Genomic DNA, 23905 nt, shown 5'->3' on the forward strand with positions numbered 1-23905 from the left:
GATCCATTATGCTATTTAATACCCCTCTGATCTTGAGCATGAATATGCTTTGTGAGTAGTTACTTTTTGTTGGGTAACATAGTAATTTCAAAAAAATTCCTATGCACAGGCAAGATCATGGTGATGCACAACAACGAGAGGGGAGAGTGTCATCCACGTACCCTCGTAGACCATAAGCAGAAGCGTTATGACAACGCGGTTGATGTAGTCGTACATCTTGACGATCGACCGATCCAAGTACTGAATGTACGACACCTCCGCGATCTGCACACGTTCAACTCGGTGACTGATACGTCTCCGACGTATCTATAATTTTTGATTGTTCCATGCTATTATATTACCCGTTTTGGATGTTTATGGGATTTACTTTACACATTTATATCATTTTTGGGACTAACCTACTAACCGGAGGCCCAACCCGTATTGCTGTTTTTTTGTGCCTATTTCAGTATTTCGAAGAAAAGGAATATCAAACGGAGTCCAAACGGAATGAAACCTTCGGGAGCGTGATTTTTGGAACAAACGTGATCCAGAGGACTTGGAGTGCAAGTCAAGAAGCAGTCGAGGCGGCCACGAGGGTGGAGGGTGCGCCCACTCCTACAGGGCGCGCCCCCTATCTTGTGGGCCCCTCGGGCGGCCACCGACCTACTTCTTCCTCCTATATATACCCACGTACCCCAAAAACATCAAAGACGACCACGAAAAACTATTTCTACCACCGTAACCTTCTGTATCCACGAGATCCCATCTTGGAGCCTTCACCGGTGCTCCGCCGGAGGGGGAATCGACCACGGAGGGCTTCTACATCAACACCATAGCCCCTCTGATGAGTTGTGAGTAGTTTACCACAGACCTTCGGGTCCACAGTTATTAGCTAGATGGCTTGTTCTCTCTTTTTGGATCTCAATACCATGTTCTCCTCGATCTTCTTGGAGATCTATTCGATGTAACTCTTTTTGCGGTGTGTTTGTCGAGATACGATGAATTGTGGGTTTATGATCAAGTTTATCTATTAGAAATATTTGAATCTCCTCTAAATTCTTTTATGTGTGATTAAGTTATCTTTGCAAGTCTCTTCGAATTATCAGTTTGGTTTGGCCTACTAGATTGATCTTTCTTGCAATGGGAGAAGTGCTTAGCTTTGGGTTCAATCTTGCGGTGTCCTTTCCCAGTGACAGCAGGGGTAGCAAGGCACGTATTGTATTGTTGCCATCAAGGATAGAAAGATGGGGTTTATATCATATTGCATGAGTTTATCCCTCTACATCATGTCATCTTTCTTAATGTGTTACTCTGTTCTTTATGAAATTAATAATCTAGATGCATGCTGGATAGCGGTCGATGTGTGGAGTAATAATAGTAGATGCAGGCAGGAGTCGGTCTACTTGTCACGGACGTGATGCCTATATACATGATCATGCCTAGATAATCTCATAATTATTCGCTTTTCTATCAATTGCTCGACAGTAATTTGTTCACCCACCCTAATACTTATGCTATCTTGAGAGAAGCCACTAGTGAAACCTATGGCCCCCGGGTCTATCTTTTATCATATAAGCTTTCAATATACTTTTATTTGCATCTTTACTTTTCCAATCTATATTAGAAAATACCAAAAATATATTTATCTTATCATATTATCCCTATCTGATCTCACTTTCGCAAGTGGCCATGAAGGGATTGACAACCCCTTTATTGCGTTGGTTGCGAGTTCTTTGTTGTTTGTGTAGGTGCGTGATACGTCCATTTTGCATCATGCTTTTATATCAATATTTATTGCATTATGGGCTGTTATTACACATTATATCTCAATACTTATGGCTATTCTCTCTTATTTTACAAGGTTTACCAAGAAGAGAGGGGATGCCGGCAGCTGGAATTCTGGCTGGAAAAGGAGCAAACGTTGGAAACCTATTCTGCACAACTCCAAAAGACCTCAGACTCCACGAAACAACCTTTTAGATTTAATAAGAATTTTTGGACAAAAGAAATAGGCCAGGGGGCCCACACCCTGTCCAGGAGACAGGGGGGCGCCCCCCCTAGGGCGCGGCCCCCTATCTCCTGGGCCCCCTGGTGGGCCTCCGGCGTCCATCTTCTTCTATATGAAGGGTTTCCCCCTAGAAAAAATCGTGGGCAAGCTTACGGGACAAAACTCCGCCGCCACGAGGCGGAACCTTGGCGGAATCAATCTAGGGCTCTAGCGGAGCTGTTCTGCCGGGGACACTTCCCTCTGGGAGGGGGAAATCATCACCAACGTCATCACCAACGATCCTCTCATCGGGAGGGGGTCAATCTCCATCAACATCTTCACCAGCACCATCTCATCTCAAAACCCTAGTTCATCTCTTGTATCCAATCTTGTATCAAAACCACAAATTGGTACCTGTGGGTTGCTAGTAGTGTTGATTACTCCTTGTTGTTAATGCTATTTGGTTTACTTGGTGGAAGATCATATGTTCAGATCGTTTATGCATATTATTACTCCTATGATTATGAACATGAATATGCTTTGTGAGTAGTTACGTTTGTTCCTGAGGACATGGGTGAAGTCTTGCTATTAGTAGTCATGTGAATTTGGTATCCGTTCGATATTTTGATGAGATGTATGTTGTCTTTCCTCTAATGGTGTTATGTGAACGTTGACTACATGACACTTCACCATTATTTGGGCCTAGAGGAAGGCATAGTGAAGTAATAAGTAGATGATGGGTTGCTAGAGTGACAGAAGCTTAAACCCTATTTTATGCGTTGCTTCGTTAGGGGTTGATATGGACCCATATGTTTAATGCTGTAGTTAGGTTTACCTTAATACTGCTTTTTGTAGTTGCGGATGCTTGCAATAGGGGTTAATCATAAGTGGGATGCTTGTCCATGTTAGGGCAGTACCCAAGTGCCGGTCCACCCACATATCAAATTATCAAAGTACCGAACGCGAATCTTATGAAGGTGATGAAAACTAGCTTGACGATAATTCCCAATGTGTCCTCGGGAGCTCCTTCTTCATTATTAGAATTTGTCCAGGCTTATCCTTTACTACATAAAGGATTGGGCCACCTTGCTGCACTTTATTTACTTTATTTACTTTTGGTCGTTACTATTTATCTTATTACAAAACTATCTATCACCTACTATTTCAGTGCTTGCAAAGAAAAACCTTACTGAAAACCGCTTATCATTTCCTTCTGCTCCTCGTTGGGTTCGACACTCTTACTTATCGAAAGGACTACAATAGATCCCCTATACGTGTGGGTCATCAAGACTCTTTTCTGGCGCCGTTGCCGGGGAGCGTAGCGCTCTTGGTGAGTGGAACTTGGTAAGGAAACATTTATATAGTGTGCTGAAATTTTCTTTTACTTGTCACTATGGAAACTAATCCTTTGAGGGGCTTGTTTGGGGTATCGTCACCCCAACCAGAAGAGCAAAGAGATGCTCCTCAACCTACTGAACCTTATGAAAATATTCACTTTGAGATTCCTTCGGGTATGATAGAAAAACTGCTAGCTAATCCTTTTGCAGGAGACGGAACATTGCATCCCGACTTACACCTTATCCTTGTGGATGAAGTTTGTGGATTATTTAAGCTTGCAGGTATTCCCGATGATGTTGTCAAAAGGAAGGTCTTCCCTTTATATTTGAAGGGAGATGCAATGACATGGTATAGGCTATGTGATGATACGAGATATTGGAATTATAAGTGATTGAAGTTGGAATTTCACTAGAAGTTCTATCGTATGCATCTTGTTCATCGTGATCGTAATTAGATATATAATTTCTGGCCTCGCGAAGGAGAAAGCATCGCTCAAGCTTGGGGGAGGCTTAAGTCAATGTTGTATTCATGCCCCAATCATGAGCTCTCTCGGGAAATGATTATTCAGAATTTTTATGCTCGGCTTTCTCTTGATAATCGCAACTTGCTCGATACTTCCTGTGCTGGTTCCTATATGCTGAAGACTATTGATTTCAAATGGGACTTATTGGAAAGAATTAAACGCAACTCTGAAGATTGGGGTTCCGACGATGGTAAGGAGTCAGGTATGACACCTAAGTTTGATTGTGTTAAACTTTTATGGATACCGATGCTTTCCGTGGATTTAGCTCTAAGTATGGACTTGACTCTTAGATAGTAACTACTTTTTGTGAAACTTTTGCTACTCACCTTGATCTCCCCAAAGAGAAGTGGTTTAAATATAATCCTCCTGTTGAAGTGAAAGTAGTTGCACCAATTACAGTCGAAGAAAAGACTATTACATATAGTGATCCTATTATTCCTAGTGCTTATGTTGAAAAACCTCCTTTTCCTACTAGGATAAAAGATCATGTTAAAGCTTCGACTGTTGTTCACAAGAGTAATACTAGGACTTATACACCTCCTGAGCAAATTAATGTTGAACCTAGTATTGCTATGATTAAAGATCTTTTGGATGAGGACTTAGATGGGCATGTCATCTCTTTCTTGGGTGAAACTGCTAATATTGCTAGACCCGATACTAAGACACGTAGACATGTTGTAGGCACGCCTATTATTTCTATTAAAATAGGAGATCATTGTTATCATGGTAAATGTGGTATGGGTGCTAGTGCTAATGCGATACCTTATGATCTTTATAAATAAATTATGCACAATATTGCACCTGTTGAATTAGAAGACATTGATGTTACTATTAAGCTTGCTAATAGGGACACCATTAAACCTATTGGGATTGTTAGAGATGTTGAAGTCTTGTGTGGGAGGATTAAATACTCTGCTGATTTTCTTGTTCTTGGTTCCCCACAAGATGATTTTTGTCCCATTATTTTTGGTAGACCCTTCTTGAATACTGCTAGTGCTAAGATTGATTGTAAGAGGAAGGTTGTCACTGTTGGCATAGATGGTACGTCTCATGAGTTTAATTTTGCCAAGTTTAGTAGACAACCTCGTGAAAGGGAACCACCTAGTAAGGATGAAATTATTGATCTTGCTTCCATTGTTGTTCCTCCAACTGATCCGTTAGAACAATATTTGCTAGACCATGAAAACGATATGTTTATGAAGGAAAGGGAAGAAATAGATGAAGTGTTCCTTAAACAAGAACCTATGCTGAAACATAACCTTCCCGTTGAAATTCTTGAGGATCCCCCTCCACCCAAGGGTGATCCCGTGTTTGAACTCAAACCATTACCTGATAATATTAAGTACGCTTATCTTGATGAAAAAGAAATATATCCTGTTATTATTAGTGCTAAACTTTCAGAGAAAGAAGAAGAAAGATTATTGAAAACTCTGAAGAAGCACCGAGCTGCTATTGGATATACTCTGGATGATCTTAAGGGCATTAGTCCCACATTATGTCAACACAAAATTTCAGTGGAGAAAGATGCCAAACCAGTTAGAGATCCTCAAAGATGATTAAATCCCAAAATGAAGGAAGTATTAAGAAAGGAGATACTAAAACTCCTTGAGGCAGGCATTATTTATCCCGTTGCTGATAGTGAATGGGTAAGCCCTATCCATTGTGTCCCTAAAAAGGGAGGTATTACCGTGGTTCCTAATGATAAAGATGAATTGATCCCGCAAAGAATTATTACAGGTTATAGGATGGTAATTGATTTCCGTAAGTTAAACAAAGCTACTAAGAAAGATCATTACCCTTTACCTTTTATTGATCAAATGCTAGAAAGGCTATCCAAACACACACATTTTTCCTTTCTAGATGGTTATTTTGGCTTCTCTCAGATACCTGTATCAGCGGGGGATCAATCTAAAACTACTTTCACTTGCCCTTTTGGTACTTTTGCTTATAGACGTATGCCTTTTGGTTTATGTAATGCACCTGCTACCTTTCAAAGATGCATGATGGCAATATTTTCTGATTTTTGTGAAAAGATTTGTGAGGTATTCATGGATGACTTCTCCGTCTATGGATCCTCTTTTGATGATTGTTTGAGCAACCTTGATCGAGTTTTGCAGAGATGCGAAGATACTAGTCTCGTCCTGAATTGGGAAAAGTGTCACTTTATGGTTAATGAAGGCATTGTCTTGGGGCACAAGATCTCCGAGAGAGGTATTGAAGTTGATAAAGCCAAAGTTGATGCTATTGAAAAGATGCCATGTCCCAGGGACATAAAAGGTATAAGAAGTTTCCTTAGTTATGCCGGTTTTTATAGGAGGTTCATTAAGGACTTTTCTAAAATCTCTAGGCCTCCAACTAATTTATTGCAAAAAGATATTCCTTTTGTCTTTGATGATGATTGTGTAGAAGCTTTTGAAACACTCAAGAAAGCTTTGATCACTGCACCTATTGTTTAGCCACTTGATTGGAATTTACCTTTTGAGATTATGTGCGATGCTAGTGATTATGTTGTAGGTGCTATTTTAGGGCAAAGAGTCGATAAGAAATTGAATGTTATCCATTATGCTAGCAAGACTCTTGATACTGCTCAGAGAAATTATGCTACCACTGAAAAAGAATTCTTAGCAGTTGTGTTTGCATGTGATAAGTTTAGACCTTATATTGTTGATTCCAAAGTTACTATCCACACTGATCATGCTGCTATTAAATATCTTATGGAAAAGAAAGATGCTAAGCCTAGACTCATTAGATGGGTTCTCTTGCTCCAAGAATTTGACTTGCATATTATTGATAGAAAGGGAGCTGAGAACCCCGTTGCAGACAACTTGTCTAGGTTAGAGAATGTTCTTGATGACCCACTGCCTATTAATGATAGTTTTCCTGATGAACAATTAGCGGTTGTCAATGCTTCTCGTACTGCTCCTTGGTATGCTGATTATGCTAATTACATTGTTGCTAAATATATACCGCCTAGTTTCACATACCAGCAAAAGAAAAAGTTCTTTTATGATTTAAGACACTACTTTTGGGATGATCCACACCTTTATAAAGGAGTAGATGGTATTATTAGACATTGTGTGCCTGAGCATGAACAGGAACAAATCCTACGCAAGTGTCACTCTGAACCCTATGGAGGACACCACACTGGAGATAGAACTGCACAGAAGGTACTACAATCTGGTTTTTATTGGCCTACTCTTTTCAAAGATGCTCATAAGTTTGTCTTTGAAGGAAATATGCCCTAGAGGCAATAATAAAGTTATTATTTATTTCCTCATATCATGATAAATGTTTCTTATTCATGCTAGAATTGTATTACCCAGAAACATAATACATGTGTGAATACATAGACAAACATAGTGTCACTAGTATGCCTCTACTTGACTAGATCGTAAATCAAAGATGGTTAACTTTCCTAACCATAGACATGAGTTGTCATTTGATTAACGGGATCACATCATTAGGATAATGATGTGATTGACTTGACCCATTCTGTTAGCTTAGCACTTGATCATTTAGTATGTTGCTATTGCTTTCTTCATGACTTATACATGTTATGACTATGAGATTATGTAACTCCCATTTATCGGAGGAACACTTTGTGTGCTACCAAATGTCACAACGTAACTGGGTGATTATAAAGGTGCTCTACAGGTGTCTCCAAAGGTACTTGTTGAGTTGACGTATTTCGAGATTAGGATTTGTCACTCCGATTGTCGGAGAGGTATCTTTGGGCCCTCTCGGTAATGCACATCACTATAAGCCTTGCAAGCAATGTAGCTAATGAGTTAGTTATGGAATGATGCATTACATAACGAGTAAAGAGACTTGCCGGTAACGAGATTGAACTAGGTATTGGGATACCGACGATCGAATCTCGGGCAAGTAACATACCGATGACAAAGGGAACAACATATGTTGTTATGCGGTTTGACCGATAAAGATCTTCATAGAATATGTAGGAGCCAATATGAGCATCCAGGTTCCGCTATTGGTTATTGACCGGAAACGTGTTTCGGTCATGTCTACATAGTTCTCGAACCCGTAGGGTCCGCACGCTTATGGTTTCGATGACAGTTTTATTATGAGTTTATGAGTTTTGATGTACCGAAGGTTGTTCGCAGTCCCGGATGTGATCACGAACATGACGAGGAGTCTCGAAACGGTCGGGACATAAAGATCGATATATTGGACGACTATATTTGGACACCGGAAAGGTTCCGGGTGAGATTGGGACTATACCGTAGCTCCGGGAGGTTATCAGAACCCCCTGGTAGGTATATGGGCCTTATTGGGCCTTATTGGAAAGGAGGGAGAAGGAGCAAAGGAGGGGGCGCCCCCCCAAGCCCAATCCGAATTGGGAGGGGGGCCGGCCCCGCTTTCCTTCTTCCCTCCCATCTCTTCCTTCCCTCTCCTACTCCTAATAGGAAAGGGGGGAGTCCTACTCCCAGTTGGGGTTGGACTCCCCCCCTAGGGTGCGCCACCCCCTTGGCCGGCCCCCTCTCCTCCACTCCTTTATATACGGGGGAGGGGGTCACCTCTAGATGCACAAGTTGTTTTTTGTGATCATTCCTTAGCCGTGTGAGGTGCCCCCCTCCACCATATTCCACCTCGGTCATATCGTAGCGGTGCTTAGGCGAAGCCCTGCATCGGTAGAACATCATCACCGTCACCACGCCGTCGTGCTGACGGAACTCATCCCCGACATCCTGCTGGATCGGAGTCCAGGGATCGTCATCAAGCTGAACGTGTGCTGAACTCGGAGGTGCCGTACGTTCGGTACTTGGATCGGTCGGATCGTGAAGACGTACGACTACATCAACCGCGTTGTTCTAACGCTTCCGCTTTCGGTCTACAAGGGTACGTGGACAACACTCTCCCCTCTCGTTGCTATGCATCACCATGATCTTGCGTGTGCGTAGGAAAGTTTTTGAAATTACTACGTTCCCCAACAGTGGCACCCGAGGCTAGGTTTTATGCGTTGATGTTATATGCACGAGTAGAACACAAGTGAGTTGTGGGCGATACAAGTCATACTGCTTACCAGCATGTCATACTTTGGGTCAACGGTATTTTTGGATGAAGCGGCCCGGACCGACATTACGCGTACGCTTACGCGAGACTGGGTTTACCACCGTGCTTTGCACACAGGTGACTAGCGGGTGTTTGTTTCTCCAACTTTAGTTGAACCGAGTGTGGCTACGCCCGGTCCTTGCGAAGGTTAAAACATCACTAACTTGACGAACTATCGTTGTGGTTTTGATGCGTAGGTAAGAACGGTTCTTGCTCAGCCCGTAGCAGCCACGTAAAATTTGCAACAACAAAGTAGAGGATGTCTAACTTGTTTTTGCAGGGCATGTTGTGATGTGATATGGTCAAGACGTGATGCTATATTTTATTGTATGAGATGATCATGTTTTGTAACCGAGTTATCGGCAACTAGCAGGAGCCATATGGTTGTCGCTTTATTGTATGAAATGCAATCGCCCTGTAATTGCTTTACTTTATCACTAAGCAGTAGCGATAGTCATAGAAGCAATAGTTGGCGAGACGACAACGATGCTATGATGGAGATCAAGGTGTCGCGCCGTTGACGATGGTGATCATGACGGTGCTTCGGAGATGGAGATCACAAGCACAAGATGATGATGGCCATATCATATCACTTATATTGATTGTATGTGATGTTTATCTTTTATGCATCTTATCTTGCTTTGATTGACGGTAGCATTATAAGATGATCTCTCACTAAATTTCAAGATAAAAGTGTTCTCCCTGAGTATGCACCGTTGCCAAAGTTCGTCGTGCCCAGACACCACGTGATGATCGGGTGTGATAAGCTCTACGTCCATCTACAAAGGGTGCAAGCCAGTTTTGCACACGCAGAATACTCAGGTTAAACTTGACGAGCCTAGCATATGCAGATATGGCCTCGGAACACCGAGACCGAAAGGTCGAGCATGAATCATATAGTAGATATGATCAACATAGTGATGTTCACCATTGATAACTACTCCATTTCACGTGATGATCGGTTATGGTGTAGTTGATTTGGATCACATGATCACTTAGATGATTAGAGAGATGTCTATCTAAGTGGGAGTTCTTAAGTAATATGATTAATTGAACTTAAATTTATCATGAACTTAGTACTTGATAGTATTTTTCTTATCTATGTTTGTTGTAGATAGATGGCTCGTGCTGTTGTTCCATTGAATTTTAATGCGTTCCTTGAGAAAGCAAAGTTGAAAGATGATGGTAGCAATTACACGGACTGGGTCCGTAACTTGAGGATTATCCTCATTGCTGCACAGAAGAATTACGTCCTGGAAGCACCGCTGGGTGCCAAACCTGCTGCAGGAGCAACACCAGATGTTGTGAACGTCTGGCAGAGCAAAGCTGATGACTACTCAATAGTTTAGTGTGCCATGCTTTACGTCTTAGAACCGTGACTTCAACGACATTTTGAACGTCATGGAGCATATGAGATGTTCCAGGAGTTGAAGTTAATATTTCAAGCAAATGCCTGGATTGAGAGATATGAAGTCTCCAATAAGTTCTATAGCTGCAAGATGGAGGAGAATAGTTCTGTCACTGAGCATATACTCAGAATGTCTGGGTATAACAATCACTTGATTCAACTGGGAGTTAATGTTCCAGATGATAGCGTCATTGACAGAATTCTTCAATCACTGCCACCAAGCTACAAGAGCTTCGTGACGAACTATAATATGCAAGGGATGGAAAAGACAATTCCCGAGCTCTTCGCAATGCTAAAAGCTCCGGAGGTAGAAATCAAGAAGGAGCATCAAGTGTTGATGGTCAATAAGACCACCAGTTTCAAGAAAAAGGGCAAAGGGAAAAAGAAGGGGAACTTCAAGAAGAACAACAAACAAGTTGCTGCTCAGGAGAAGAAACCCAAGTCTGGACCTAAGCCTGAGACTGAGCGCTTCTACTGCAAGCAGACTGGTCACTGGAAGCGGAACTGCCCCAAGTATTTGGCGGATAAGAAGGATGGCAAGGTGAACAAAGGTATATGTGATATACATGTTATTGATGTGTACCTTACCAGAGCTCGCAGTAGCACCTGGGTATTTGATACTAGTTTTGTTGCTAATATTTGCAACTTGAAATAGGGACTACGGATTAAGTGGACACTGGCTAAGGACGAGGTGACGATGCGTGTGGGAAATGGTTCCAAAGTCGATGTGATCGCCGTCGGCACACTACCTCTACATCTACCTTCGGGATTAGTTTTAGACCTAAATAATTGTTATTTGGTGCCATCGTTGAGCATGAACATTATATCTGGATCTTGTTTGATGCGAGACGGTTATTTATTTAAATCTGAGAATAATGGTTGTTCTATTTATATGAGTAATATCTTTTATGGTCATGCACCTTTAAAGAGTGGTCTATTTTTGATGAATCTCGATAGTAGTGATACACATATTCATAATGTTGAAACCAAAAGATGCAGAGTTGATAATGATAGTGCAACTTATTTGTGGCACTGCCGTTTAGGTCATATTGGTGTAAAGCGCATGAAGAAACTCCATACTGATGGACTTTTGGAATCACTTGATTATGAATCACTTGGTACTTGCGAACCATGCCTCATGGGCAAGATGACTAAAACACCGTTCTCCGGTACTATGGAGAGAGCAACTGATTTGTTGGAAATCATACATACTGATGTATGTGGTCCAATGAATGTTGAGGCTCGTGGAGGATATCGTTATTTTCTCACCTTCACAGATGATTTGAGCAGATATGGGTATATCTACTTAATGAAACATAAGTCTGAAACATTTGAAAAGTTCAAAGAATTTCAGAGTGAAGTTGAAAATCATCGTAACAAGAAAATAAAGTTTCTACGATCTGATCGTGGAGGAGAATATTTGAGTTACGAGTTTGGTTTACATTTGAAGCAATGTGGAATAGTTTCACAACTCACGCCACCCGGAACACCACAGCGTAATGGTGTGTCCGAACGTCATAATCGTACTTTACTAGATATGGTGCGATCTATGATGTCTCTTACTGATTTACCGCTATCGTTTTGGGGTTATGCTTTAGAGACGGCTGCATTCACGTTAAATAGGGCACCATCAAAATCCATTGAGACGACGCCTTATGAACTATGGTTTGGCAAGAAACCAAAGTTGTCGTTTCTTAAAGTTTGGGGCTGCGATGCTTATGTGAAAAAGCTTCAACCTATTAAGCTTGAACCCAAATCAGAGAAATGTGTCTTCATAGGATACCCAAAGGAAACTGTTGGGTACACCTTCTATCACAGATCCGAAGGCAAGACATTTGTTGCAAAGAATGGATCCTTTCTAGAGAAGGAGTTTCTCTCGAAAGAAGTGAGTGGGAGGAAAGTAGAACTTGATGAGGTAACTGTACCTGCTCCTCTATTGGAAAATAGTTCATCACAGAAACCGGTTCCTGTGACGACTACACCAATAAGTGAGGAAGCTAATGATGATGATCATGAAACTTCAGAACAAGTTACCACAGAACCTCGTAGGTCAACCAGAGTAAGATCCGCGCCAGAGTAGTACGGTAATCCTATTTTGGAGGTCATGTTTACTTGACCATGGCGAGCCTACGAACTATGAGGAAGCGATGATGAGCCCAGATTCTGCAAAATGGCTTGAAGCCATGAAATTTGAGATGGGATCCATGTATGAGAACAAAGTGTGGACTTTGGTTGACTTGCCCGATGATCGGCAAGCCATCGAGAATAAATGGATTTTTAAGAAAAAGACTGACGCTGATGGTAATGTTACTGTCAACAAAGCTCGACTTGTTGCAAAAGGTTTTCGACAAGTTCAAGGGGTTGACTACGATGAGACTTTCTCACCCGTAGCGATGCTTAAGTCTGTCCGAATCATGTTAGCAATTGCCGCATTTTATGATTATGAAATTTGGCAAATGGATGTCAAAACTGCATTCCTGAATGGATTCCTAGAAGAAGAGTTGTATATGATGCAGCCGGAAGGTTTTGTCGATCCAAAAGGTGCTAACAAAGAGTGCAAGCTCTAGCGATCCATTTATGGACTGGTGCAAGCATCTCGGAGTTGGAATAAATGCTTTGATAGTGTGATCAAAGCATATGGTTTTATACAGACTTTTGGAGAAGCCTGTATTTACAAGAAAGTGAGTGGGAACTCTGTAGCATTTCTGATATTATATGTAGATGACATATTGTTAATTGGAAATGATATAGAATTTCTGCATAGCATAAAGGGATACTTGAATAAAAGTTTTTCGATGAAAGACCTCGGTGAAGCTGCTTACATATTGGGCATCAAGATCTATAGAGATAGATCAAGACGCTTGATTGGACTTTCACAAAGCACATACCATGATAAAGTTTTGAAAAGGTTCAAAATGGATCAGGCAAAGAAAGGACTCTTGCCTGTATTACAAGGTGTGAAGTTGAGTCAGACTCAATGCCCGACCACTGCAGAAGATAATCAGTCATGTATGCAACGCACCTATATCTACTAATGAAAGAAGTTCCCTATGCTTCAGCCATAGGCTCTATCATGTATGCAATGCTGTGTACCAGACCTGATGTGTGCCTTGCTATTAGTTTAGCAGGGAGGTACCAAAGTAATCCAGGAGTGGATCACTGGACATCGGTCAAGAACATCCTGAAATACCAGAAAAGGACTAAGGATATGTTTCTCGTTTATGGAGGTGACAAAGAGCTAGTCGTAAATGGTTACGTCGATGCAAGCTTTAACACTGATCCGAACGATTCTAAATCGCAAACCGGATATGTATTTATATTAAACGGTGGAGCTGTCAGTTGGTGCAGTTCTAAACAAAGCATCATAGCGGGATCTACATGTGAAGCGGAGTACATAGCTGCTTCTGAAGCAGCAAATGAAGGAGTCTGGATGAAGGAGTTCATATCCGATCTAGGTGTCGTACCTAGTGCATCGGGTCAAATGAAAATCTTTTGTGACAATACTGGTGCAATTTCCTTGGCAAAGGAATCCAGATTTCACAAGAGAACCAAGCACATCAAGAGACGCTTCAATTCCATCCGGGACCAAGTCCAGGTGGGAGACATAGAGATTTGCAAGATACATACAGATCTGAATGTAGCAGACCCATTGACTAAGCCTCTTCCACGAGCAAAACATGATCAACACCAAGACTCCATGGGTGTTAGAATCATTACTGTGTAATCTAGATTATTGACTCTAGTGCAAGTAGGAGACTGAAGGAAATATGCCCTAGAGGCAATAATAAAGTTATTATTTATTTCCTCATATCATGATAAATGTTTATTATTCATGCTAGAATTGTATTACCCGGAAACATAATACATGTGTGAATACATAGACAAATATAGTGTCACTAGTATGCCTCTACTTGACTAGTTCATAAATCAAAGATGGTTAAGTTTCCTAACCATAGACATGAGTTGTCATTTGATTAACGGGATCACATCATTAGGAGAATGATGTGATTGACTTGACCCATTCCGTTAGCTTAGCACTTGATTGTTTAGTATGTTGCTATTGCTTTCTTCATGACTTATACATGTTCCTATGACTATGAGATTATGTAACTCCCATTTACCGGAGAAACACTTTGTGTGCTACCAAACATCACAACGTAACTGGGTGATCATAAAGGTGCTCTACAGGTGTCTCCAAAGGTACTTGTTGAGTTGACGTATTTCGAGATTAGGATTTGTCACTTCGATTGTCGGAGAGGTATCTCTGGGCCCTCTCGGTAATGCACATCACTATAAGCCTTGCAAGCAATGTAGCTAATGAGTTAGTTACGGAATGATGCATTACATAACGAGTAAAGAGACTTGCCGGTAACGAGATTGAACTAGGTATTGGGATACCGACGATCGAATCTCGGGCAAGTAACATACCGATGACAAAGGGAACAACATATGTTGTTATGCGGTTTGACCGATAAAGATCTTCGTAGAATATGTAGGAGCCAATATGAGAATCCAGTTTCCGCTATTGGTTATTGACCGGAAACGTGTTTCGGTCATGTCTACATAGTTCGCGAACCCGTAGGGTCCGCATGCTTAAGGTTTCGATGCAGTTTTATTATGAGTTTATGAGTTTTGATGTACCAAAGGTTGTTCGGAGTCCCGGATGTGATCATGGACATGACGAGGAGTCTCGAAATGGTCGAGACATTAAGATCGATATATTGGACGACTATATTGGGACACCGGAAAGGTTCCGGGTGAGATTGGGACTATACCGGAGCTCCGGGAGGTTATCAGAACCCCCCGGTAGGTATATGGGCCTTATTGGGCCTTAGTGGAAAGGAGGGAGAAGGAGCAAAGGAGGGGGCGCGCCCCCAAGCCCAATCCAAATTGGGAGGGGGGCCGGGCCCCCTTTCCTTCTTCCCTCCCGTCTCTTGCTTCCTTCTCCTACTCCTAATAGGAAAGGGGGGAGTCCTACTCCCGGTTGGGGTTGGACTGCCCCCCTAGGGCGCGCCACCCCCTTGGCCGGTCCCCTCTCCTCCACTCCTTTATATACAGGGGAGGGGGCACCTCTAGACACACAAGTTGATCTTCGTGATCGTTCCTTAGCCGTGTGCGGTGCCCCCATCCACCATATTCCACCTCGTTCATATCGTAGCGGTGCTTAGGCGAAGCCCTGCGTTAGTAGAACATCATCACCGTCACCACGCCGTCGTGCTGACGGAACTCATCCCCGACACCCTGCTGGATCGGAGTCCGGGGATCGTCATCGAGCTGAACGTGTGCTGAACTCGGAGGTGCCGTACGTTCGGTACTTGGATCGGTCGGATCGTGAAGACGTACGACTACATCAACCGCGTTGTTCTAACGCTTCTGCTTTCGGTCTACGAGGGTACGTGGACAACACTCTCCCCTCTCGTTGCTATGCATCACCATGATCTTGAGTGTGCGTGGGAATTTTTTTGAAATTACTACGTTCCCCAACAGTCTTATCTTGTGATGAATGTCAAAGAATAGGTAACATAAGTAGACGTCAAGAAATTCCTATGAATTATTCTCTTGTTATTGAACCGTTTGATGTTTGGGGCTTTGATTATATGGGACCGTTTCCTGCCTCTAATGGTTATACACATATTCTAGTTGCTGTTGATTACGTTACTAAGTGGGTAGAAGCTATTCCAACTAGTAGTGCTGATCATAACACTTCTATTAAAATGCTTAAAGAAGTTATTTTTCCGAGGTTTGGAGTCCCTAGATATCTTATGACTGATGGTGGTTCACACTTTATTCATGGTGCTTTTCGTAAGATGCTTGCTAAGTATGATGTCAATCATAGAATCGCATCTCCTTATCACCCACAGTCTAGTGGTCAAGTAGAGTTGAGCAATAGAGAGCTCAAATTAATTTTGCAAAAGACTGTGAATAGATCTAGAAAGAATTGGTCCAAAAAACTTGATGATGCATTATGGGCCTATAGAACTGCATACAAAAATCCTATGGGTATGTCTCCATATAAGATGGTTTATGGAAAAGCATGTCATTTACCTCTTGAACTTGAACATAAAGCATATTGGGCTATTAAAGAGCTCAATTATGACTTCAAACTTGCCAGTGAGAAAAGGTTATTTGATATTAGCTCACTTGATGAATGGAGAACCCAAGCATATGAGAATGCCAAGATTTTCAAAGAAAAAGTCAAACGCTGGCATGATAAGAAGATACAAAAGCGTGAGTTTAACGTAGGAGATTATGTGTTATTGTTCAACTCTCGTCTAAGATTTTTTGCAGGAAAACTTCTCTCAAAATGGGAAGGTCCCTACGTTATCGAGGAGGTCTATCGTTCTGGTGCTATACAAATCAACAACTTCGAAGGCACAAATCCGAGGGTGGTAAACGGTCAAAGAATTAAACATTATATTTCAGGTAATCCTATCAATGTTGAAACTAATATTATTGAAACCAAACCCCCTGAGGAATACATAAGAGACACTTTCCAGAACGTTCCAGACTCCGAAAAGGCATAGGTACGTGGTACGGTAAGTAAACCGACTCCAAAACAACTCTAATGGCAATTTTTATCAGTTTTGGATTATTTAAGGATTTTAGGAAGAAAGAAGTAGTCCGAAAGGGACACGAGGCTCCCACGAGAGAGGAGGGCGCCCCCCTATAGGGCACGCCCCCTGTCTCGTGGGCACCTCGTGTGCCTCCTGGACTCCGTTTTCTTGTATGTTATGTATTTTGGTCGGTAAAAATTCATTATATATACTCCCGAAGGTTTTGACCATCGTATCACGCAAATATCCTCTGTTTTCGTTTCGAGCTGTTCCTGTTGCAGATTTGGAACAAGATGTCGTCCCAAGATTCGGAGGGAGAGAGCTACATGGCTGATTATATTGCAAACCCAAAAGTATATGGGGATGTGGAACATTATGGCTGGACCACAGAGGAAGAAGAAGACTATGATCCAAAAAGGAAGGAGGAGACAAGCTCTGATGAAGAGGACGATCCACTTCCTCAACCTGGTGATATGCATGTGGAGTTCAAGAAGTCAAGCCTCCCTAAGGTCCAATCTATCCCACCACGTTTTTTGCAGGACAGCAAGGCAACACTATGCAAAAAGATAATGAAACTCGAGCTCGAGAATGAGGATCTGAGGGAGGAAAATTTTAGCCTCAAACGCAAGCTAGAGAAGAAAAGTGCAACAACTCCTAGTTCACCACCTTCGAAGAAATAATCACATGGGTATGGGCACTCCCCTTGGCAACTGCCAAGCTTGGGGGAGGTGCCCCTGGTATTGTATCACCATCACACTCCTATCTTTACCACTTTATTTAGTTCGATCCTTTAGTAGTATCTTGATCTTTTAGTAGTTGAAGTTTTTGCTATCAAGTAGTTTTGAGTTTTTCATTGTGATCTCTTTATGTAATCGAGTCCGTGTGCTATCTATAATAAAGATTGGTGTTGAGTTAAGGGCTTTGCTATGTGGCTATGATTTTGAGAAAGTAGAAAGAACAAAAGAGTTCATATTGATCTTATGGATAGTGATAACTTCACACATAGAAAGTATGAGGCATAAAAATTGTTGAGAGTTGATGAACGTAGCCTTGGTCATCGTTGCAATTAATAGGAAGTGATAAGGAAAGAGGGGTTCACATATAAATATATTATCTTGGACATCTTTTATGATTGTGAAGCACTCATTAAGTATGACATGCTAAAAAAGTTGACATTGGACAAGGAAGACAATGTAATGGTTTATGTTTTCTGACATCTCAGTTAAAGTATATTGTCATTGACCTTCCAAACATGTTGAGCTTGCCTTTCCCCCTCATGCTAGCCAAATTCCTTGCACAAAGTAGAGATACTACTTGTGCTTCCAAATATCCTTAAACCCAGTTTTGCCATGAGAGTCCACCATACCTACCTATGGATTGAGTAAGATCCTTCAAGTAAGTTGTCATCGGTGCAAGCAATAAAAATTTCTCTGTAAATATGTATGACTTATTAGTGCAGAGAAAATAAGCTTTGTACGAACTTGTTGTGGAAGTAATAAAAGCGACGGACTGCATAATAAAGGTCCACATACAAGGGGCAATATAAAGTGACGTTCTTTTGCATTAAGATTTCATGCATCAACCCTAAATGCACATGACAACCTCTGCTTCCCTCTGCGAAGGGCCTATATTTTACTTTATGTTTTACTTTAATGCTTGAGTCAAGGTGATCTTCACCTCTCCCTTTTTATTTTTATCCTTTGGCAAGCTCCTCGTGTTTGAAAGATCATGATACATATATCCAATTGGATGTAAGTTGGAATAGGCTATTATTGTTGACATCACCTAAAGGTGAATATGTTGGGAGGCAACACAATAAGCCCCTATCTTTCTTAGTGTCCGGCTGAAACTCTATAACCACAAGTATTGCGTGAGTGTTAATAATTATAGGGGACTACGAGATAGTTGTGTATGTGAGCTTGCTGAAAAGCTCTATTACTGACTCTTTCTGATGTCACGATAAATTGCAATTGCTTCAATGACTGAGATTATAGTTTGTTAGTTCCCAATGAAGTTTTTGAACCATACTTGACATTGTGAATTGCTTATTACTTGAACATAGCAAACCATATGACAAAATCCATATATGTTGCTGTTATTAGAATGATCATGATGCCCTCATGTCCGTATTTTATTTTTATCGACACCTCTATCTCTAAACATGTGGTCATATTTTTCGATTTCGGCTTCCGCTTGAGGACAAGCGAGGTCTAAGCTTGGGGGAGTTGATACGCCCATTTTGCATCATGCTTTTATATCAATATTTATTGCATTATGGGCTGTTTTTACACATCATATCTCAATACTTATGGCTATTCTCTCTTATTTTACAAGGTTTACCATGAAGAGGGGGGATGCCGACAGCTGGAATTCTGGCTGGAAAAGGAGCAAACATTGGAAACCTATTCTGCACAACTCCAAAAGACCCGAGACTCCACGAAACAACTTTTTAGATTTAATAAGAATTTTTGGACAAAAGAAATAGGCCAAGGGGCCCACACCCTGTCCAGGAGACAGGGGCGCCCCCCTAGGGCGCGGCCCCCTATCTCCTGGGCCCCCTGGTGGGCCTTCGGCATCCATATTCTTCTATATGAAGGGTTTTCCACTAGGAAAAATCGTGGGCAAGCTTACGGGACGAAACTCCGCTGCCACGAGGCGGAACCTTGGCGGAATCAATCTAGGGCTCTGGCGGAGCTGTTCTGCCGGGGACACTTCCCTCCGAGAGGGGGAAATCATCACCAACGTCATCACCAACGATCCTCTCATCGGGATGGGGTCAATCTCCAGCAACATCTTCACCAGCACCATCTCATCTCAAAACCCTAGTTCATCTCTTGTATCCAGTCTTGTATCAAAACCACAAATTGGTACCTATGGGTTGCTAGTAGTGTTGATTACTCCTTGTAGTTAATGCTATTTGGTTTACTTGGTGGAAGATCATATGTTCGGATCCTTTATGCATATTATTACTCCTCTGATTATGAACATGAATATGCTTTGTGAGTAGTTACATTTGTTCCTGAGGACATGGGTGAAGTCTTGCTATTAGTAGTCATGTGAATTTGGTATTCGTTCGATATTTTGATGAGATGTATGTTGTCTTTCCTCTAGTGGTGTTATGTGAACGTCGACTACATGACACTTCACCATTATTTGGGCCTAGAGGAAGGCATAGGGAAGTAATAAGTAGATGATGGGTTGCCAGAGTGACAGAAGCTTAAACCCTAGTTTATGCGTTGCTTCGTTAGGGGTTGATATGGACCCATATGTTTAATGTTGTGGTTAGGTTTACCTTAATACTCCTTTTTGTAGTTGCGGATGCTTGCAATAGGGGTTAATCATAAGTGGGATGCCTGTCCATGTTAGGGCAGTACCCAAGTGCCGGTCCACCCACATATCAAATTATCAAAGTACCGAACGCGAATCTTATGAAGGTGATGAAAACTAGCTTGACGATAATTCCCAATGTGTCCTCGGGAGCTCCTTCTTCATTATTAGAATTTTTCCAGGCTTATCCTTTACTACATAAAGGATTGGGCCACCTTGCTGCACTTTATTTACTTTTGCTTGTTACTATTTATCTTATCACAAAACTATCTATCACCTACTATTTCAGTGCTTGCAGAGAAAACCTTACTGAAAACCGCTTATCATTTCCTTCTGCTCCTCATTGGATTCAACACTCTTACTTATCGAAAGGACTATGATAGATCCCCTATACTTGTGGGTCATCAGTGCGTGGGACTTTCGAGGAGCCTCCTACTGGATTGATATCTTGGTTCTCAAAAACTGAGGGAAATACTTACGCTACTATTGCTGCATCACCCTTTCCTCTTCAAGGAAAACCAATGCAAGCTCAAGATGTAGCAGTGACGTCCCATGAACTCATGATCCAGTAGAGCTTTGAGGGAGAGTTCCATCAGCACGATGGCGTGATGACGGTGTTGATGAAGCTACCGATGCAGGGCTTCGCCTAAGCACCACTACGATATGACCGAGGTGGATTATGGTGGAGGGGGGCACCGCACACGGCTAAAGATCAATGATCAGCTTGTGTGCCTTGGGGTGCCCCCCCCGCCCCCGTATATAAAGGAGATAGGGGGAGGTGGCCGGCCAGGAGGAGGGCACGCCAAGGGGGGAGTCCTACTCCCACCGGGAGTAGGACTCCTCCTTTCCTAGTAGGAGTAGGAGAAGGGGGAAGGAGGAGAGAGGGGGGAAGGAAAGGGGGGCGCCGCCCCCCTCCTCGTATAATTCAGACTAGAGGGGGAGTGGGCACGTGGCCCTGCCTTGGCCGCCCCTCCTCTTCTCCACTAAGGCCCAATAGGCCCATTACCCTCCCCGGGGGGTTCTGGTAACCCCCCGGTACTCCGGTATATGCCCGAACTTGCCCGGAACACTTCCGAAGTCCAACATAGTCATCCAATATATCGACCTTTATGTCTAGACCATTTTGGGACTCCTCATCATGTCTGCGATCATATCCGGGACTTCGAACTACCTTCGGTACATCAAAACACATAAAATCATAATACTGATCGTCACCGAACGTTAAGTGTGCGGACCCTACGGGTTCGAGAACTATGTAGACATAACCGAGACCCGTCTTCGGTCGATAAGCAATAGCGGAACTTGGATGCTCATATTGGCTCCTACATATTCTACGAATATCTTTATCGGTCAAACCGCATAACAACATACGTTGTTCCCTTTGTCATCGGTATGTTACTTGCCCGAGATTCGGTCGTCGGTATCTCAATACCTAGCTCAATCTTGTTACCGGCAAGTCTCTTTACTCGTTCCGTAATGCATCATCCCGCAAATAACTCATTAGTCACATTGCTTGCAAGGCTTATAATGATGTGCATTACCGAGAGGGCCCAAAGATACCTTTCCGACAATCGGAGTGACAAATCCTAATCTCAATCTATGCCAACTCAACAAGTACCATTGGACACACCTGTAGAGCACCTTTATAATCACCCAGTTACGTTGTGATGTTTGGTAGCACATAAAGGGTTCCTCTGGTAATCGGGAGTTGCATAATCTCATAGTCATAGGAACATGTATAAGTTATGAAGAAAGCAATACCAGTAAACTAAACGATCAAGTGCTAAGCTAATGGAATGGGTCAAGTCAATCACATCATTCTCCTAATGATGTGATCCCTTTTACCAAATGACAACTCATGTCTATGGTTACGAAACCTTAACCATCTTTGATTAACGAGCTAGTCAAGTAGAGGCATACTAGTGACACTATATTGTCTATGTATTCACACATGTATTATGTTTCTGGTTAATACAATTCTAGCATGAATAATAAACATTTATCATGAAATACGGAAATAAATAATAACTTTATTATTGCCTCTAGGGCATATTTCCTTTAGTCTTCCACTTGCACTAGAGTTAATAATCTAGATCACACAATAATGATTCTAACACCCATGGAGTCTTTGTGTTGATCATGTTTTGCTCGTGAGAGAGGCTTAGTCAATGGGTCTGCAACATTCAGATCCGTATGTATCTTGCTAATCTCTATGTATCCCAGCTGGACTTGGTCACGGATGGAATTGAAGCGCCTCTTGATGTGCTTTGTTCTCTTGTGAAATCTGGATTCCTTTGCCAAGGCAATTGCACTAGTATTGTCACAAAAGATTTTCATTGGACAGGATGCACTAGGTATGACACCTAGATCGGATATGAACTCCTTCATCCAGACTCCTTCATTTGCTGCTTCCGAAGCAACTATGTACTCCGCTTCACACGTAGATCCCGTCATGACACTTTGTTTAGAACTGCACCAACTGACAACTCCACCGTTCAATATAAACACGTATCCGGTTTGCGATTTAGAATCTTCCGGATCAGTGTGAAAGCTTGCATCGACGTAACCATTTACGATGAGCTCTTTGTCATCTCCATAAACGAGAAACATATCCTTAGTCCTATTCAGGTATTTCAGAATGTTCTTGACCGCTGTCCAGTGATCCACTCCTCGATTACTTTGGTACCTCCCTGCTAAACTTATAACAAGGCACACATTAGGTCTAGTACACAACATTGCATACATGATAGAGCCTATGGTTGAAGCATAGGTAACATTTTTCATTTTCTCTCTAACTTCTGCAGTGGTCGGGTATTGAGTCTGACTCAACTTCACACCTTGTAACACAGGCAAGAACCCTTTCTTTGCTTGATCCATTTTGAACTTTTTCAAAACTTTATCAAGGTATGTGCTTTGTGAAAATCCAATTAAGCGTCTTGATCTATCTCTATAGATCTTGATGCCCAATATGTAAGCAGCTTCACCGAGGTCTTTCATTGAAAAACTCTTATTGAAGTATCCTTTTATGCTATCCAGAAATTCTATATCATTTACAGTCAACAATATGTCATCTACATATAGTATTAGAAATGCTACAGAGCTCCCACTCACCTTCTTGTAAATACATGCTTCTCCAAAAGTCTGTATAAAACCATATTCTTTGATCACACTATCAAAACGTTTATTCCAACTCCGAGAGGCTTGCACCAGTCCATAAATGGATCGCTGGAGCTTGCACACTTTGTTAGCACCTTTTGGATCAATAAAACCTTCTGGTTGCATCATATACAACTCTTCTTCCAGAAATCCATTCAGGATGCAGTTTTGACATCCATTTGCCAAATTTCATAATCATAAACTGCGGCTATTGCTAACATTATTCGGATAGACTTAAGCATCGCTACGGGTGAGAAAGTCTCATCATAGTCAACCCCTTGAACTTGTCAAAAATCTTTCACAACAAGTCGAGCTTTGTAGACAGTAACATTACCGTCAGCGCTAGTCTTCTTCTTGAATATCCATTTATTCTCGATGGCTTGCCGATCATCGGGCAAGTCAACCAAAGTCCACACTTTGTTCTCATACATGGATCCCATCTCAGATTTCATGGCCTCAAGCCATTTTGCGGAATCTGGGCTCATCATTGCTTCCTCATAGTTCGTAGGTTCCCCATGGTCAAGTAACATGACCTCTAAAATAGGATTACTGTACCA

Source organism: Triticum dicoccoides, chromosome 2B (assembly GCF_002162155.2).
Source record: "Triticum dicoccoides isolate Atlit2015 ecotype Zavitan chromosome 2B, WEW_v2.0, whole genome shotgun sequence".
In the NCBI taxonomy this organism is placed as follows: Eukaryota; Viridiplantae; Streptophyta; class Magnoliopsida; order Poales; family Poaceae; genus Triticum; species Triticum dicoccoides.